Below are 20,701 nucleotides of genomic sequence, written 5' to 3'. Positions count from 1 at the left end.
CAACCCATGTAGTCCATCTGTCTCCGACAGAGAAGACAAAGCACCAACCTCTGTTCAGTCTTTTTACTCAAAAATATTTCTTCAGTGTCCCTCTACACACCTTGCCTCCAAGAAAAAATATGGGCAGCCTGGAATAGTGGGTGGGACCTGGAATCTGTGTCAAATGTTGGCTGAGCTCCTCAATGACGCAAACTCAGCTCCTTCCCGTTTCCTGGTGCCGCCTCACTCCAGAGATGCTCTGGCGTCCCTCATTACTGGTCACCATACTGAGACGATGGGGATCATGGGTGCTGACCAATGTTAAAGACAGGTATGAGGTAAAAAGCACTCAGGGGAGTCTAAAGTGCCTGCCATTTCCACATTTCCATCTAAGGAAGCAACCCCAGGGCGATCCCTTGGCATTGCTTGCCAGGCTGTGAGTGTTGGCTGATCCTGGTGCCCTGGCCACAGCTGGGGGACTAGCTGGGGGACTCGTGATTAGCCAGTTACTCCCTGCGAATGCTGGGTGGGACTAGAACCAACCACTTGCACTGACATTGAGATTTAGAATCAGATATTCCTGGTTCAAATCCTGCCTCTACCTTGTACTAGCTGTGTGACTTTGGGAAGTTCTTTTAGCCTATCTAATATTTGTTTTCCTCACTTGTAAAATGGAAATAATAATAAGCCACATGTGACAATTCATTGGAAGTACTTGGCGTGGTGTCTAAACTAAGCCTTCCTTATATGGTAGCAATTGATCACCATTGTCATCACCATCTTAGTGGAAACAACCAACATGTGAAGTGGGATGAAGAGAGGTTCATCCTAATCCCCATTCTGTAGATGTGGAAACTGAGGCTGGGAGAGGTTAAATCTGACTTGCTTTGGGTTACATACACGAGTACAGCTGGGACTTTAAACCTGGGTGTTCCTTAACCTGGCACCCCCTTGATTGCATCCTGTTGATCCCCACTTCGTGGGCCTCTCCTTCCTATCTCCTGGCCCACTCTGACTGTGGAGGTCGTAGGTAACCCTTACTAAGTTTATGTGTATGTCCTGCTGCTCTTGCCTCCTGGATCCTGCACAGCAGACAGCCAAGTGTAGGCTGGGACAGCTCCAAGCAGGAAAAGGGATGTTGGGGGGGATGTGGTGGCTCATGCCTATAATCCTAGCACTCTGAGATGCCAAGGCAGAGGATTGCCTAAGTCCAGGAGTTCAAGACCAGCCTGGGACAACATAGTGAGACCCTGTCTCTACAAAAAATAGAAAATAAGCCACAGGCCTGTAGTCCCAGCTACTTGGAAGGCTGAGGTGGGAGGATTACTTGAGCCCAGGAGGTCAAGGCTACAGTGAGCCATGATCACATCACTGCACTCCAGTCTGTGTGACAGAGCAAGAACCTGTCTAAAAAAGAAAAAGAAAGAAAGAAAAGAAAAATGAAAGAGAAAGAAAATGGGAAAGGCTTCTTGGCTTGGGTGTGTCTCCTGAGCCCATACATACTTGCCTACCTGTTTTTGTGACTCTTGGCCCTCCTGGAAAAATTGGTTTTGTTTCAGCAACTCAGCAGCCAGGATCCTGAGGAGTGAGACACATTTGTCCCTGTGTAACCCCATTTCCATTGTCATCACCATGCATAGCATCAGCCAGTAGTAATGAGCAGCTATTTTGAGGTGGGGGGACAGTTGTTTCCCCTAAGCTTTCAGAGGGCTGGGATTCTGCATGCAGAGACTTCTTTCCCCATCTGTCTGTCATTTGATAGAATAGGCTGTGACTTGGTAATACCTTTTCCCCACCCCAAAATTGTCCTACTTTCACCCCTCACTCCACCAGGAGGGAGATGGAACATGCCTGGGACCAGTCAGAGGCCAATTTTGGGTCATCTTCTGCATCCATCCTTGCTGTGTAACAGACCACTCCCAAACTCAGTGGCTTGAAACATCAGTGATTTATTTCTCACCATTCTACAGGTTGGTTGGATGGTGTTTCTGGTCCTCACTGGTTTGGTGGGGACTGGATGGTCTGGAGTCCCTCACTCACGTGTCTGAGTCCTCAGCTGGGACACTGTATTTATCATGCCTTTTTATTTTCTGTATTTTTGATGATTTGATATCTTGGGGTCTTCCTGACCCTGGAGAGACTGGTCCTTTTAGGGTTAGCCAATTCCTACAGATGGTAAATGACTCTCCCTTCCATATGCAAACTGAACAAGACAGAGCCCATAGCCCCAGCCACTCTGTTACAGAGCTCTGACACCCTGTGCCATTGTTTTCCTACCCCAATCACCTTATGGCCAAGTACCAGACAACTAGAGACAGGCCTTATACCTCAGAGCCCACTGAAATTATCCAAGCTAGCCCATCTGAAACCTGCTTACCCTTCCTCACCTGTTCTTTCCCAGGAAACCAAAATAGAGTTTCTTGCCCCATTTTCCTCTCACTCCCTCTGCCCCTGGATGGACCCTGGTGCTTCTCCATGTGGTCCCCTGCAATGTGGGATGCCCTGTCTTTTGGGATCTGTGAGTAACAAGCCACTTTTTTCCAATGGCAGTCATCTCCTGATCTGATACCCTCACCATCCCTGAGCCAACACTTAAAACAGACAGCAGCTGGGATGGCTGCATCTTTCTCTCCACGTGGCCTCTCATGCTCCAGGGAGCTAACCTGGGCTTCTCCCTATGTGATCTCCATGTTCCCAGCTCAAGAGAGGGCAAACTTCAATGTGTCAGCACTTTCAAAACTTCTGCCAGAGTCACACTTGTTGATGTCCTATGGGGCAGAGTATATCACATGGCTGAGCCCAGATTCAAAGAATGGAAAGCTATAGACTCCTCATCTTAATGACAGGAATGGCAAAGTCCTATCAAAGGGATGTGCATACAGATGGGAAGAATTTGTTGTCATTTCATAAAGTCTACCATATGCTCTGCTCACTGTGCCTTTGGGCAAGCGGCTTCCTCTTCCTTAACCTCATTTTCAGCAGCTTCATAACGGAAAGATAATTCCTGATCCTCTCAGGGCTGCTGAGAGGGTCAAAACACCAAAACATCACAGTCCAGAGAGTGCCATGGTAATGTAAAGGTTTGCTGTTATCTGACATTCATACCATAGATGTCACATTTTGAGTTAAGAAAGATCCAGGTGTTTGGATCTTAAGAAATGATTTTTCCAGCCTGGGCAACATGGCAAAACCTCCTCTCTACAAAAAATACAAAAATTAGCAGGGCATGATGGCATGTGCCAGCTACTCAGGAGGCTGAGGCAAGCGGATTGATTGAGCCCGGGAGGTCGAGGCTGCAGTGAGCTGTGATCGTGCTGTGGCACTCCAGCCTGGGAGACAGAAAGAGATCCTGTTAGAAAAAAAAAAAGAAAAGAAAAATAAAAATATTTTTATTATCAAAATCATATAGCTTAGTTTCCTAAAATTTAGGTTGGAGAGATCCTGACAAGTGCATGACAAGATGTCACCCATCTTTATAAGAATGTGTTCTAGATAAGAACACATATACTTATGGTATTAGTTGAGGTTCTTGATCCCATCAGTGTCCCACTTCTAGATCCTGGGAAAGAAAATCCGGATGGCCAAGTTTGAAGCAAGTGGATAAACCTGGTCAAACCATGCCTATCAAAGGGGCGTGCCATGGGTACCAAATATTGTTTTAAGTCTGTATTGACTCTACTCCTTTAAGCCAGCTGGACATGCTCATAATCATGCAACCAACGGACCATAAAAGCAAGTGGTCAATACCCACTCACAGTCTTCTTGCCCCAGACCTTTCTTGCTGCGTCCTGACTTGCTCTGACTTCCCTCCAGGTCCTGTCTAATTCCTGACTCCTGGCTCTCTTGCATTTGTTACCTTGCCCTTGTACCCTCCCACTTGGTGTTTTTCCTCTGGAATTTCCAGAAGGTTTTTTGCTCACAGACACCTTCCAGCTCTTCTGGATTTGCTTGAGATTCAGAAAGGCTCCTTGGGACTTCACCTGCAGCCTTTGTCCTCCCACTCCACTATGAGATGCAGGGAGTTAGACCATCTATGTGTCTTGTTTCTCTGATTAGACTAAAATCCCCTTGAGAGCAGGAACCATCTCTCTAAATAACCAGATATTACTTGTCACTTTGTTCCTTCATACAGAACTAAGGGAATCAAGTGAAACATAGAACCAAGATATTCTAGATTTGTGCTGGAATTTGTAATAGATGTATGTTGTTTTGTGGCTCCCAGCTTTCCAAACTCCTGTTTTTCAGGAATCCTTTATTGGCGACAGGCACAGTCCTGTCTCCCTCTTCAGAGTGCTAAGGGGGCCAGACATTCCCTTTTCTCAGCCCCTGGCCTCTTGGCCATATGCGACCTATGCTTGGCCAACCAGATGCTCCCACCTTGAACTTTGAATCTTAAAAGGTGTTACAGAGACAAGGGCCAGATCAGAAATTCAGTGGTCGTATGTGATTCATGCAGGAGCAGTGAGTAAGCAGAAGGCTCAGCACAGGTCTCTAGCAGCAGCTGTGCCAGCATAAGTGAGCTAACCCAGCTATTTCAGTGGCCCCATCTGGGGTGTGTTTTGCCACCTGGCCTCCTAGTTTCCTGACTACTTTTTGAGCGTGGTTCTCCATTTTTCTGATAGATTCAGAGACCAGTGCAATATCCTATTAATAAATGCCATCTTTTGGTACAGGAAATCAGAGTAAATTTCTGTTTTTTGTCTTTGTTTTTTTTTGCAACCGAGAACCTGATTGATGCAGGCCACAAATAATAATAAACACTAGCTTCCACTCACCACGGACATATCACATGCCACATGGGGCACTGAGTACTTTGTATTGATGATGTTTAATCCTCACCACAATCCTGGGTGGGAATTATTACTCTTCTCAGTTTGCAGATTAGACTCAGAGAGGCTTTTATGAATAATGTTGCTGTGAGTATTCTTGCATATGTCTTCCTGGCATTCATGTGAATGCATTTCTGTTGGGCGTATATTTAGGAATGGAACTCCCGAGTCATAAAGTACTGATATGTTTATCTTCATTAGCTAATGTTCAACTGTTTTCTAAAGTTTTTATTCCCAGAAGCACTTGTGTGAGATTCTGGTTTCAGTAGATGAATGGATCTTGGCCAATTTGATATTTTCTTTTTAATATTATTCCCCATGGCAGGCATTTAGTGTTATTTCTTTATAACTTAATTTGTATTTCCATCATGCCCAATGAGGTTGAACATCTTTAAAAATTTATTTAGGCTGGGCTTAGTGGCTCACGCTTGTAATCCCAGAACTTTGGGAGGCTGAGACGGGTGGATCACCTGAGATCAAGAGTTCGAGACCAGCCTGGCCAACATGACGAAACCCCGTCTCTACTAAAAATACAAAAATTATCTGGGCGTGGTGGCTCACGCCTGTAATCCCAGTTACTCAGGAAGCTGAGGCAGGAACCCAGGAGGCAGATGTTGTAGTGATCACACCACTGCACTCCAGCCTGGGTAACAGAGCGAGACTCTGTCTCAAAAAAAAAAAATTATTAAAAAAATATTTAACACATAGTACAGAGAATTCCCATATACCCTTTCCCTCACACAACACAGTTTTTCCTATAACTAACATCTTGCATTGGTGTGGTACATTTGTTATAACTAATGAACCAATACTGATACGTTACTATTAACTAAAGTTCACTATGTATATTAAGGTTCACTCTTTGTGAACCTTAATTTGTATAATTCTATGGGTTTTACCAATGCATAATGTCATGTATTCACCATTATAACATCATGCAGAATAGTTTTACCATTCTAAAAATCTGTGCATAACCTATCTATATCTTTTCACATCCCCCGAATCTTTGGGAACCACTGATCTTTTTACAGTCTATAGTTTTGCCTTCTTGGGAATGTCATATAGTTGGACTCATACAGTAAGTAGACTTTTCAGATTGGCTTCTTTCACTTAGTAATATGCACTTAAGTTTCCTCCATGTTTTTTTTTGGGTGTGACTTGATAGTTAACTTGTTTTTATCACTTTTTTAATCATTTTTTAATAGTCTATCATTTGGGTTAATATTCCACAGTTTGTTTATCCATTCACATATTGAAGAACATCTTGTTTGCTTCCACTTTTTGGCAATTATGGGTAAGCTGCTATAAACATTCATGTGCAGGTTTTTGTGTGGATGTAAGTTCTCATCTCATTTGGGTAAATACCCGGAAGGGTCATTGTGGAGTCATATGGTAAGAACATGAACAGTTTTTTGAGAAACTGCCAAATTGTCTTCCAAAGTGGCTGTACCATTTTTCATTCCTATCAGCGATGAATGAGACTTCCTGGTACTGTCAATTTGGGGATTTTAGCCATTCTAACATGTGGTAGTGTATCTCATTGCTTTCATTTGAAGTTCTCCAAGAACATAAAAATTTGAGCATCTTTTTATATGCTTATTTGCCATCTGTATGTCTTCACTGATGAATTGTTTGTTTAGATCTTTCTCTACTTTAAAATTGGGTTGTTTTCTTATTGTTGAGTTCAAGAGTTCTTTCTATATTTTGAATAAAAGTCTTTTATCTGATATATCTTTTGCAATTCTTTTATTTCCCCAGTCTGTGGCTTGTCTTTTCATTCTCTTAACAGCAGCTTTTATAAAGCAGAAGTTTTTAATTTTAATGAAGTCCTACTTACAGATTTTTCTCCATAGATCTTACTTTTGATGTTGTATCTAAAACCCCATCATCAAGCTTAGATTTTCTCCTATGTTATCTTTTAGAAATTGTATAGTTTTACATTTTATGTTTAGGTTTATGATTCATTTTGGGTTAAATTTTGTGCAAGGCGCAGGTCTGCATTTAGATTTATTTATGTTTTATATTTGCATAGGGATGTCCAGTTGTTCCAGCACTGTTTGCTGAAACATTATCCTTTCTTCGTTAGAATTGCCTTTGCTCCTTTGTCAAAGATCAGTTGACTTTGTTTGTATGGGTCTATTCCTTGCCTCTCCATTCTGTTGCATTGATCTATTTTTCTATTTTTTTTCACCAAATACTACACTTTTTCTTTTCTTTTCTTTTTTCTTTCTTCCTTCCTTCCTTCCTTCCTTCCTTCCTTCCTTCCTTCCTTCCTTCCTTCCTTCCTTCCTTCCTTCCTTCCTTTCTTTCTTTCTTTCTCTCTCTCTCTCTCTTTCTTTCTTTCTTTTTTTCTTTTTTTTTTTTTTACAAGGTCTGTCTCTGTCACCCAGGCTGAATGCAGTGGCATAATCTCAGCTCACTGCAATCTCTACCTCCCAGACGTAAACCATCCTCCCACCTCAGCCTCCGAAGTAGCTGGGACTACAGGCATGCACCACCACACCTGGCTAATTTTTGTAGAGATGGAGTTTCACCATATTGCCCAGGCTGTTCTCAAACTCAAGCAATCTGCCAGCTTCTGCCTCCCAAATTGCTGGGATTATAGGCATGAGTCACTGCACCCAGCCACACTGTCTTGATTACTGTATCTCTATACTAAATCTTGAAGCCAGGCCGTGTCAGTCCTCTCCTTCTCCTTCAATGTTGTGTTGGCTATTTTGGGTCTTGAGCTTTTCCATATAAACTTTAGAATCCAGTTTGTCAGTACCCACAATATACCTTGCCAAGATTTTGATTGGGAATGCATTGAATCTATAGATTAATTTGGAAGAATTGGCATTGCTGAGCACTTTTTGATTTATTTGCCATTTGGGTGTTCTTTTTTTGGGGTGCTGTGGCATACCTATTCCAACCTCTTGACCATTTTTATTTTTCTTATTGATTTGTATACATTCTTTATATATTCTACAAAAGAGTCATTTGTTCTTATATATGTTAAAAATATCTTCTTTCATTCTGTGGCTTGCCTTTTCAGTCTTCTGAATAATGTCTTTTGAAAAATAGAAGTTCTTAATTTAAGCTTTGTTCAATTCATCTTCCCGATTATATTTCATGACCTGGTCAAGATCCCAAGATTACAAATAAATTCTCCCTGTTATCTTCTAGAGTAGAGGTCTGCAAACTTTCCCTGAAAAGGGTAAGATAGTAAATATTTTAGGCTTTGTGGGTCGTATGATCTCTCTCACAACTACTCAACTCTGCCACTGTAGTGTAAAAGTAGCCATAGACAACATGTAAATGAATGGGTATGCCTGTATTCCAATAAAACTTTATTTATCAAAACATCCAGTGGGCCATAGTTTGCTGAACCCTGTTTTGGATTGCTGCTCTCTAATATAACTTTCTGTGATGATGGAAAGGTTCTGTATGTGTGGTAGCTAAGAGCCACATGTGGCTATTGTGTACTTGAAATGTCGCTAGTGCAACTGAGAAACTGCGCAACTTTTAACTGAGAAACTTTTAATTGTATTTAGTTTTCATTAATCTAAAAACTTAAATAGCTACATATGACTAGTGGCTACTATATAGGATAGTGCAGTCCTAGAAGCTTGTTGCTTTATCTTTTCTTTAGAGCTATCATCCACTTGGAATTGATTTTCATGTATGGTGGGAAGTAGGGAATAGGTGGCTATCCAGTTTACCCAAAACCGTTTATTTTAAACACTGTCTTTTCTCCATAGCTCATCGGTGCCACCTTTGTCCCATATTAAGTATCTTACATGACTCATTATCTATGTGTATTTATCTATCCTTGCACCAATATTATAGTGTCTTAAATACTGAAGCTCAATCATGAGGAAGACTGGATGTCTGGTAGATTTAATCCTCCATTGTTTTTTTCTTCTTCAAGAATATCTTAGCATTTTAAAATTGTTTTCATTTACATATAAATTTTATAATTAGCTTGTCAGTTTCCACACACACACACACACACACACACACACACACACACACCCCTACTTGAATTTTTATTGGAATTACATTGAGCTTATAGATCAAATTGAAGAAATTAAATGCCATAGAAAAATGCCATAGATATTGGATATATCTATAGCAGTTAATTTTCTAATCCATGTACTTGATATAACAAATCTCCTTTAATTAATTAATTAATTGCTTTTTGACACAGGGTCTTGCTCTGTTGTAGTGCAGAGTCATGATCACAGCTCACTGCAGCCTTGACCCCCTGGGCCCAAGCGATCCTCCCACCTCAGCCTCCAGAGTAGTTGGGACTACAGGCATGTGCCACCATGCCGTGTCAATTTTTAATTTTTTTTTTTTTGTAGAGATAATGTCTCACTATGTTGCCCAGGCTGGTCTCAAACTCCTGGGCTCAAAGATTCTCCTGCCTTGGCCTCCTAAACTGCTGGGATTATGGGTGTAAGCCACTGCATCGGGCCAGTCTTCTTTAATTTCTATCAATAACATTTTATAGTTTTTAGTGCAGACATCTTCTGTATCTTTCTATAGATTTATTCTTAGGTATTAAATACTTTTTGATGCTATTGTAAGTGATAGCTTTAAAAAATATTTTCTAATTGTTTGTGGCTGCTATATAAATATACACTTGATTTTTGACTGTTGACCCGTGTCCAAACCTTGCTCAATTGACTATTAATGGTAATCATAATAGTTTATCCATAGATTCTTTTGGATTGTCTGTGCATAAAAACATATAATTTTTATACGTTTTTTCTTTTCTTTCTTTTTTTTTTTTTGGAAACAGGGTCTCATTCTGTTGTCTAGGCTGGAGTGCAGTGGTGCCATCTTAGCTCACTGCAACCTCTGCCTCCCAGGTTCCAGCGATTCTTGTGCCTCAGCCTCCTGAGTAGCTGGGACTACAGGCACGTGCCACCATGCCTGTCTAATTTTTTTTTTATTTTTATTTTTAGTAGAGATGGGGTCTCGCTGTGTTGCCCAGGCTGGTCTCAAACTCCTGAGCTCAGGCAATCCACCTGCCTTGGCCTCCCAAAGTGCTAGGATTACAGTCATGAGCTACTGCACCTGGCCCATTGATATTTCTTTTATCCTGTTTTTTTCCTTCTCTGTATTTCCTTTTGTTGCATTGGCAAGAACCCCCAGCAAATGTTGAACAGAAGTGGTGATAGATAGCAGAGCCGACACTCTTATTTCACGTTCAGTCTCAGAGGGGAAACTTTCATCATGTTTGTTCCATGTTACCATCTATCAGTACATTTTAACTTACTGCTTTTCTAGCATTAACCAAACTTGCATTGCTGTAGCACCCAACTTGATTGTGTAGCATTTTTCCTGATTCTTACTATTCTCACTGGATTAATTTTGCTAATACTTTGACTGTGATTTTGCATCTATATTAATAAATAAGATTGGCCTGTGATTTTCCTTTCTCATATCTTTGTTGATTTTGGACTCAGAGTGATGAGGGTCCCATAAAACTAGCTAGGAAGAATTTCTTCTTTTCCTATTTTCTGGTAGAGTTCTTGTAATATCTGGTATTATTTCTTTCTTTAATATTTGGCATAATTTACTCATAATTTTAGGATTCTTCAGAATTTCTACTTCATCTGGAGTCAGCTTTTATAAGTTATATTTTTCTGTACTGTGTCCATTTTATCTGTTTTCAAATTTATTGTTATAAAGTTATTAATACTATCTTTATGATTCTCAAGTGTCTCATGAATCTGTAGTGATGATCACTTTCATGTTCTCTAAATTATCTATTTATGCATTCTCTCTTTTTCTTAATTAGTTTCTCTGGGTTTTTCTTCAAAGAACCAACTTTGGCCTGGTGATTTTCTATATCGTGCGTTTGTTTTCTAATTTATTAAATTCTTCTCTTATTTTCTTCCTTCTACTTTGCATTTAATTTTTTACTTATATATTGAAGTGTAGTATACCATAAAGATAAAAATGCACAAATAGTAAGTATACAATTAATGCATTTTCAGAAAATGAACATATCTACTTAAGAAATAGAACTTAACAATACAAGCCCCCCATTGTTCTCTGCAGTCATTGACCCCTTTCTGTCTGGAAGATAACCACTATCCTGCCTTCTAATACTATAGATTAGCTTTACCTATTTTTGAAACTTATACAAACGCAATCATGTAGGTACTCATTTGTGTCTTGCTTCTTTCCCTGAACATTATGTTTATGAGATTAGCCCATTTCGTTGTACATAGCTAATATTTATTTTAATTCTGCAAAGAATGCCATTGTGTAAATATAACATAATTGGTTTGTGCCTTCTATTATTGATGGACATTTAGGTTGATTCCAGTTTGAGAATATTATGCATAATGCTGCTATGAACATTGTTGTACACACTTTTTGAGTGCACAAATGTACACAGTACTATTGGGTACATAGCTAGGAGTAGAATTGCTGGATCCTAGGGTATACGTGTGTTCACTGCCAAATGGTTTTCCAGAATGGGTGTAAGAACCTTTCCTTAGTAGCAGTATATGAGTGTTCATTTCTCCATGTCCTTGGCCAATACTTGGTATTGTCAATCTTTAATTTTAACCATTCTGGTGGGAGAATAATGGTACCTCATTATAGTTTTAGTTAGCTTTATTTTAATGACTAATGAGATACAGCATCCTTTCATATGTTTATCGGACATTTGGATATCTTCTTTTGTGAAGTTCAAGTCCATTGCCTATTTTTTCCCCCATGGGTTGTCTGTTTCTTGTGATTTGTATAGGTTCTTTATACACTTTAGATAAGAGTCTCCTAATTTTTATATGAGTTGGAAATATCTTCTGCTCTTGCCCTTCCCTTTTTGGTGATTTTTGAACAGAAAATTGTAATTTTAATATAGTTTACTCGAATTTTTTTTCATTGTTGATGTTTTTGGTGTCCTTTTTCATCAATCTTTACCTATCCCGAGGTCAAACATACATTTCCTGTGTTATCATCTAAAAGCCTTTTTGCTTTACGTTTCCCATTTAGATCTACAGATGACCTTCAACTTAGGATGGGGCTACATCTTGATAAACCCATCCTAAGTTGAAAATATCATAAGTAAAAAATGCATTTAATACATCTAACTTACTGGACATCATAGCCTAGCCTAGCCTACCTTAAATGTGCTCAGAACACTTACATTAGCCCACAGTTGGGAAAAAATCATTTAACACAAAGCCTATTTTATGTTGAATATCTATTTGTTTTGTTGAATATCTCATGTCATTTATTAAACACTGTACTGAAAGTGAAAAACAGAGTGGTTGCATGGGTACTCAAAGTATACAATTTCTACTGAATGCATGCCACTCTCACACCATTGTAAAGTCAGAAGATCCTAACCCAAACCAGACCCACATCAGGGACGATCTGCACTATGGATGTTCCAATGATGGAGCTGATTAGCATAGGGTTTCTCAGTCTCTGCACTATGGACATTTTTGAGTGAGTAATTCTTTGTTGTGGGGGCTGTCCTGTGTATTGTTGGATATTTAGTGGCATCCCTAGCTTCTGCCCGCTAGATGCCAGTTGTGGCAATAAAATTGTCTCTAGAATTGCCAGATGTTCCCTTATGGGGGTTGGGGAGGGGTTGCAAAATTCCTTTCAGTTGAGAATCAGTGGTTTAACATATAGTGTAGAGGTCAAGTTTCATTTGTTTTCTCATATGTTGCTCAATTGAATTTTTTTTTTTTTTTTTGAGATGGCATTCCTCCATGTTGGCCAGCCTTGGTCTCAAACTCCTGACCTCAGCTGATCCACCCACCTTGGCTTCCCAAAGTTCTGGGATTACAGGCATGAGCCACCATGCCTGGTCTGCTCAACTGATTTTATTTCTTCCTTTATCCTCTTTATACCTTTTATTTATTTTTCTTTGTTGCACTGGCTTGAACCTCTAGTACAATGTTGAACAGAAATGATCAGGGAAAACTCCGTCTTTCATCATAAATTTAATTTTTTTTACAGTGGGCTTGCTGAAAATATCCATTATCTCATTCAGAAAATTATCTTCTATTCCTTATTTGTTAGGAGTTTTTTTTTAAACTAACTGTTGATTTTTAAAAAAATGCTTTTTCTATATCTATGCAGATAATCACATGAATTCCCCTTAATTAAGTTAATGTTGTATTGAAAAAATATGTTATATTAATTGATTTTCCAACATAAACCCAATAACTAAGGTCTTGGATTATATTATCTTCTTCCTCCAGGGAAGTCCACCTGACTCACAAAAGTGTCAAGAGCACTGTTTGGACTCTCAGACTCTGAGCCTCCTCTTCTAGAATTAACAAATTACCTCGGGGGAAAGTAGCCCCAAATGCTTGGATTATATCTTCTTTTAAAGCATGACCTGGTCATCCTTTTTGCTTTATTAGTCCTCTGAAGGCTTCAAACATTTTTTTATTAAAATATTTATCAAAAAATAATTATTATTGTTGTCATTATTATTGTGTTCAGCTTTTGTAGCTGTTCTCAGTGGAGAGGTTGGTCTCAATGGTCTGATCAGTCATTACTAGAAATAGAAGTTTATTTTCTTAGAGAAATAAATACCAAGTATACAAAGTACACAAAGAAAAAGAAAACATATATATATATCCATCTGTACTATAATGTTTTATTATGTATTACAATCAAATAACCTATGCATCACCACATAGGTTAAGAATAAAACATTTAATGGCATGAACCCGGGAGGCGGAGCTTGCAGTGAGCCGAGATCACGCCACTGCACTCCAGCCTGGGCGACAGAGTGAGACTGCGTCTCAAAAAAAAAAAAAAAAAGAAACATTTAAAAATTTTTAATTATCATTTCAAAATTCTTTTTATTTAAGAAAGAAGAAAATTATCACTTCTTCTAAGAAGAAACCTCTATGTGTCCCACTCTGATTAGATTTTTCTCTCTCTGCCATCACTAACTTTTAGCTCCATTTTTGTGTTCAGCTTTCCTTGCTCTTCTTTACAGTTTTAGAACCTGTACTTTATTTCCAATTATATTGTTTAGTTTTGTTTGTTTTTGAGCAGTACGTAAATGACATCTTCTAAGTGTATGCTTTCGTGTCTCCATTTTTTTTGCTCAAGGTTATGTTTTTTAAATTTATCCAAGATGACGTTTATTTTCCCTGCTCCATAGTTTTCCACTGATATTCAGTGTATTTTTCCATTCTATTGTAGATGGACATTTGTATTGTTTCTGGTTTTCATGTATTATAAACTATAGATACATATAATATAAACAATATAGTAGTGAATGTTCTTCTACACATTTCTTGGTGTGCAAGAAAGGTTATAGGATATACATATCTTCAATTTTACTTAGTCATACAAACTCTTTTCCCAAGTGATTGTACCAATTTACAATCTCAAAGCAGTGTGTGACTTTCTATTGTGCTATAATATCGCTATCACTTGGTATTGACTTTGCCAATATGGTGAGCATGAAATAATTTATGTTGTGTATATCTCTGGTGTCTGTTGAGGGTTGAGGTTGCATATTTCTTCATATGGGACCAAAAGCCTTTACTTTTCTCTGAAATACCTGTTCTTTTATCTTGCTCATTTTTTTTTTTTTTTGACCGGGCTATGTATTAGTCAGGGTTCTCCCGAGAAACAGAACAAATAGGAGATACATAGGGAGAGACTTATTGTGAGGAATTGGCTCACATGTTTACAGAGACTGAAATGTCCCATGATCTGCTGTCCACAAGCTGGAGACCCAGGAAAGCTGGTGGTGTAATTCCATTCTGAGTCCAAAGGCCTGAGCACTAGGAGAGCTGATAGTTTTATACTAGTCTATGGGCAGGAGAAGGCAGTTGTCTCAGCTCAGTCAGGCAGACATTAAGCAAAAATTCCTCCTTCCTCTGCCTTTTTTGTTTATTTAGGCCCTCAGTGGGTTGAATGATGCCCACCAACATTGAGGAGGCAATCCACTTTACTGGGTCCACTGATTCAAATACTAATCTTATCTTGGAAAACCTTCACAGACACACTCAGAAGCAATGTTTGGTCTGGGCACCCCATGGTGCAGTCAAGTTGATACATAAAATTAAGCATTGTGGGCTATTTGCTCCTTTTCTTAGTGATTTCTAGGAGCTGTTCTATATTTTAGATAAGGGCTTCTAAACAGAACTTTTTGTGATGATAGAAATGTTCTCTGTCTGCACTGTCCAATATGGTAGCCACTAGCCACATGCTACTGAGCACTTGAAACTAGTGCAGCAGAGGAACTAAATTTTCAATATTATTTTTAGTGTATTTATTTATTTATGTATTTATTTTGAGATGGAGTTTTGCTCTTGTTGCCCAGGCTGGAGTGCAGTGGCGCGATCTTGGCTCACTGCAACTTCCGTCTCTCAGGTTCAAGTGATTCACCTGCCTCAGCCTCCCAAGGAGCTGGGATTACAGAGGTATGCACTACCACGCCCAGCTAATTTTTGTATTTTTGGTAAATATGGGGTTTCACCATGTTGGTGAGGCTGGTCTCAAAATCCTGACCTCAGATGATCCACCCACCTTGGCCTCCCAAAGTGCTGGGATTACAGGCATGAGCCACTGTGCCCAGTCTATTTTTAGTTTTAATAGCCATATATCTAATAGCTGCCATCTTGGGCAGCACAGGTCTAAGTAACAATTATTTGTTGGCTTTAAGTTTTGCAAATGTCTTCTCCAAGTTTGTGAACTGTCTTTTCACTCCTTTCAAGTTGCTTTTGATGAACAGAAGTCCTTAATTTTAATATATTGAATATTATTAACCTGTTCCTTTACAGTTTGTGTATTTATATATATTGTTTATAAAATCCTTTCTTTTACTTTCTTATCTTAGTATATTTTCTTGTACTGAGATCCGAGGAACTGATTTTTGTGTTTATAATTTTCTTCCCTCATGAGTCATCAGTTTTCCTAGCACAGTTTACTGAATGGGCCTTCTTTTCCTCACCAATCTGCAGGACTGGCTGTATCAATCAGGGTACTGGCAAGAAGCAGAAGTCACACTCAAACATTAACATTAAAGAGAGTTTAATAAAGGCAGTATTTACAAAGGAGAGGCTGAGGTAAGGGAAACTAATAGGTGATGAAGCAACTTGGGGCTGGCAAGAGCTGAAACTCTTACCACTTCTAACCGTGAGAGTCAAGGAAAGGCAGGAGTTACTGGACCCAGAGGGAGGAGTGGAGGAAGGCCTCCAAATAGAAGGGGAGACTTCCACAGAGAAACATACCCGTCACGTTGACCCAGGAGAGACAGAGTTGCCCAGAGGACTAAACACCTGTCTGCTCAACCTCATGCTGTCCCTCCTGTAGATTTGGTGCTAAATCCACCATAACCCAGCTGGAAACCAGAGGGCAGGGAACCCACCAATGCAGGCCACAGAGGTCTGCTCTGGGGTACAGAACTGAGTGGAGCAGGTTGGAGACTGCAGCTGGGTGAACAAATAAACCATCAAGCACACCTGCATAGTTATAAATCTATTTTCCATAAATGCATGGGTAGGTACAGGATCTCTCTCCATACTGTGCCACTGATCTATTTGTCTGCAGCACTCCATGCTGCTTTAAGTACTAAAGCTTTAAATATATTTTCATATTTGAGAGGGCAAGAATCATCACCTTGTTTTTCCTCTTCAGGAATGTCTTGGCCATTCCCTGCCTTTTGTTCTTCCATTTATATTTCAGAATCAGCTTGCCAACATTCATGAAGAACTCTATTGGAATTGTGATGGGAGTTGCAATGAGTCTGTAGATCAATTGGAAGAGAGCTGACATATTTACAAGTCCTTCCAAGGATAGGGTTTATGTCTTCACATACTTAGGTCTTATTTAATTTCTTAATAAGATTTTATCATACTCTCTATAAAGAAATTCCTTTTTTTGGTAATTTTTTTCTAGGTACATATTTTTGTTGCTATGGTAAATATCTTTTTTTAAAAAATAAAAAAGTCCTTTTTGCCTGATGCTTGTATATAAAAATGAAATTATTTTTGTCTATTTTGGACTGAGCAACCTTACTAAATTATCTTAGTAATTCTAATGATTTACTTGAGAGTTCTTTGGCATTTTCTTTGCAGACAGACATATTATCTGCAAATAATGATAGTGTTGTTTCTTCCTTTACAATCCATATATCTTTACTTTTTAATCTTCTGTACCATTTAGGACTTCTAGTTAAGTGTAGAATAGAAGTTGATATTAGCAGACATCCTTAACTTTCAGGCTGCTGATTTTCAGAGGAATGCTTTCAATATTTCAACATTAATTATAATGCCCTTTGTAACTTCTTGTAGAAGCACTTTATCACATTAATCAAATGCCCCCTACTATTTCTAGGTTAAGTGTTTTTGTTTGTAACATGAAAGTAAGTCAAATTTTATTAAATGCTCCTACTGCATTAATTGGGGTTATCATAGGAGTTTTCTTCCAACTGCATTTGGAATAATCCAATTTCTAATTGCTAAATTCCTACCCAGTTTTCAAGGGTCCCCAAAGACCTCCCTGATCATTCCCCACTCCCTATCACTTTTCCTCTCCCTTTATTTCATAGTCCCTTTGTAGATGGAAATCGTATATTCACGTATGCATCCCCCAATGCCCAGCACACAAGCACATAGTAAATGCTAACAAAATGTTGGTTGAATTATGGAGCGAGTCATTCTTATGGCACTTTATAGCTTTGATTTTATAGTTTCATATCCACGTTTCTTTTCTCCCCTCTGGACTGGAAGCTTTTGAGGGCAGAGTCCACATCTGATTATTCTAGTTATTCTTCTAGGACCCAATCCAGGGCCTGATTCAGAGCCTTGTTCACCAATGGATGATTCCTTGCTTTCCTTGGTAAACTCCATCATCAAAACCATCCAACCAGTCTTCCAGGAGTAGCCAATCTCTCTTCATGGTCCCCTCTGCAGAGAGAGAGGTTTGTTTCACTCTCACCCTCAGGGAACCAGGCCAGTTCTGATGACTAAGGGCAAAATAATTTGCTCCTTTGCTGAGATTAATTTCTAAAAAATGATTTTGCAATAGCCTGGGCTTGACTGGCCGGGGGTGAAGGAAGGAGAAAGAAGCTATAAAGAGCATTTCTTCCCCCTAATGAAACTGAACCAAGGACAGGGCAATAAGCCAGGGAGTCAGCCACTGATGGGTCTTTACTCAGCCCTTACTTTGTGCCCGGCCCTGTTGCTAGGCATTGTAGAAGTGGGAGAGACATGCTGGCCTCTTTCCTGAATGCTTAGAATTTATTTTTCACCTTGGAAACAGAAATTTCACATTTGACAAGTTAAACAATACGACAAGGCCATCTGTTTACTCTTTCATCCATTTATTCTTCCATTCATTTATTCATATAGTATTTCAAAGCCTCTGCCACGTGGTGGGTATTGTGCTAAGCACTGGGGAATTCAGGATTGAAGAGATGCCACCCCTGGCCTTAGGCTGAATAAGGGAGTTGGTTAATTAAACAGCTGCAGTACAGTGTGATATATGTGGTGGTCAAGGTATGTTTTCAAGTGCTGAGTTGGGGAACAACAGGATACAGGGACTCTCAGAGGGAGTAATGAATGGATTATCAGAGGACATGAATTTGGTGTAGAAGTTGATTATCAGGATAAGAGAGAAGGATATATGGAAAGTTGTGGCGACATGGAGAGCACAGGAAGTTTGGAAGATGATGACTGGCATGACTGGAGTTCAGGGACAGGATGGAGGATGAGAAGGAAGAAGGCCAGGAAGGCAGGCAGGGACCAGGCCCTTAACTCACAGTGAGAAGTATTGGGAGCCTTCACCTCAGGGCATCAGAAGTCATTTAAACATTTCAGCAGGGAGTAATGTGATCTGATTCGTGTTTTAGGTTCCAAAAGGTCAGAGCAGAGAGAATGGATAGGGAGAGTGGAAACTGGAATGAGGAAGGCAAATGAAGAAGAGTGTTTGAGCTGAGCCTTGAAGGATGGGCAGGATTGACTGAGTAAGGATGAAAGGGTGTGGCGTCCCAGGCAAAGGGGATGGCGAAACTTCCAGTATAGAAATTGGGAAGCAGTGGGAGGTCAAGGGACCAGTGAAGAGATCAGACTGATTGGAATCCAAGGAAGGTCATAAAGTTTGGAAGTGGGTGGCACAAATTAGGGGGACATCTGGGGGCTCAGAAGCCTGTAGAACCAAGTGAAAAGGGGTCCAGCAAAGACTCCAAAATCTTAGAAATTGGAGATATAGCAGAGGGTAGTGGGAAGAGATTAGCTGGAGATGAAAAAACCTAGATTCTAGACTCAGCTCTGCCACTAACTTGCTACATGAGTTTGAGCAAATTATTTCTCCTCTCTAGGTCTCAGTTTTCTCACTTATAAAATGAAAGTGCTGGCCTAGATCTCTTCTAGCACTGGCAATTTAGGATGCCAAGCACTAGCCTCTATCCTTCCATTCCCAAGTGTGTTTGCATTTGCCCCAGGCCATCCCAGATCATGCTCACTGCCTCACTGCAGCCTGCCAAGCTGCATCTCAGCCAGAGGAAGCAGAATTAGTGGATGAGACAAAACAAGACAAAAATACGCATAATATAAACCCTCAAAGAAGGAAGGAAGGCTATTAAAGCATGAAGCAGGGAGAAGCAGTGATGAAGATAATTAGGAAAACCTAATTATTGGAATAACAGACTCAATATATAGGTTGCACAACAGAAAGGAAAAGCTGAAGAATAATGTATCTGTTAGGTTTTGCTGTGTAACAAGCCACTGCTAAACTTAGTGGCCATTTATTACTGCTCATTGTTCACATGTCACTTAAGCACTGCTGTTGAGCTGGGTCAGACACAGTTGATTTCAGCCTTGCTCATGCATTTGTGGCTAGCTGGAAGGTCTGCTGGGGGCTAGCTGGTTTGGGATCATCTCATTCACATGTCTGACAATTGTCTGGATGTCAGCTGGGACAAAGGAGCTGACTGGGTCACATGTCTTTTAAGATTATTCAGTATGCACACCAGGGCTTGTCTACATGGTGCTGTGTTTGAATGTGTCCCCTCCAAAATTCATGTTGAAATTTGATCCCCATTGTGGTGGTCTTATGAGGTGAGGCCTTTGGAAGTTGATTAGACCATTAAGGCCCCACTCTCATGAATGAGTTAATGACCTTAGGAAAGAAGGTTTTAGAGAGTTTACCTTCCACCAGATGAGGACAAACAAAAAGGTACCATCTTGAAAGCAGAGAGCAGCTGTCATCAGATACCAATGGGAGCACCTTGATCTTGGACTTCCAGCTTCCTGAACTGTGAGACATAAATTTCTATTGTTTCTAAACTACTGAGTCTGTGGTATTTTATTATAGCAGCTTGAGCAACTAAGACTTGTGGTGGTATCAGGATTCTAAGAGAGAGACTGGAAGTGTACAAATGGTCAGAATATGTCACAAGGCCAGCCAAGAGTCAAGGATGGGGAAATAGATTCCACTGGTGATGCAGAGTAACACTACAAAATGGCATAGACAGAGGAAGGAATGAGGGATTGTGGAAATTTTTTTCCCAATTTATTAAATTGAATTCTCTGGCCAGGGTTATTCACATTCTTCCCAAATGCAAATATACTTACTCCCATTCCAGTACCCCACAAAATTCTCACTGAACTATGACGTCAAACTTGGAGTCAAGCTTGGATCTCATGATCTCTCTCAGTTTCCAATGAGACTTTTCAAATGTGGCTCCTCTTCACTTGAAGACCCCTGAATGAAGAAGATAAATTACTTGACCCACACCTCACTAAAACACATTGGTGAGACAGGTAAAGTGTAGATGTAATGAAAACTTTTATTCAGAAGGGGGAAATAAGAAGCAAATAGCACTCACTGGTCTATAGCACTACTGAAATCCAGCTGGGCTAATATTAACAGGTCTTCCTACCGAAGAGGAGGAAATA

General features: G+C 39.8%; 1 protein-coding gene across 1 annotated transcript in view; it reads left to right on the top strand.

Annotated features, from left to right (window-relative positions):
* OXTR (oxytocin receptor) overlaps positions 1 to 20,701 on the top strand; it is a 91,051-nt gene that overhangs the window by 1,675 nt on the left and 68,675 nt on the right. The window lies entirely within an intron of this gene.

This window comes from Hylobates moloch, unplaced genomic scaffold, assembly GCF_009828535.3.
Source record: "Hylobates moloch isolate HMO894 unplaced genomic scaffold, HMol_V3 SCAFFOLD_4, whole genome shotgun sequence".
Taxonomy (NCBI): Eukaryota; Metazoa; Chordata; class Mammalia; order Primates; family Hylobatidae; genus Hylobates; species Hylobates moloch.
This window is presented reverse-complemented; position numbering and strand designations above follow the sequence as displayed.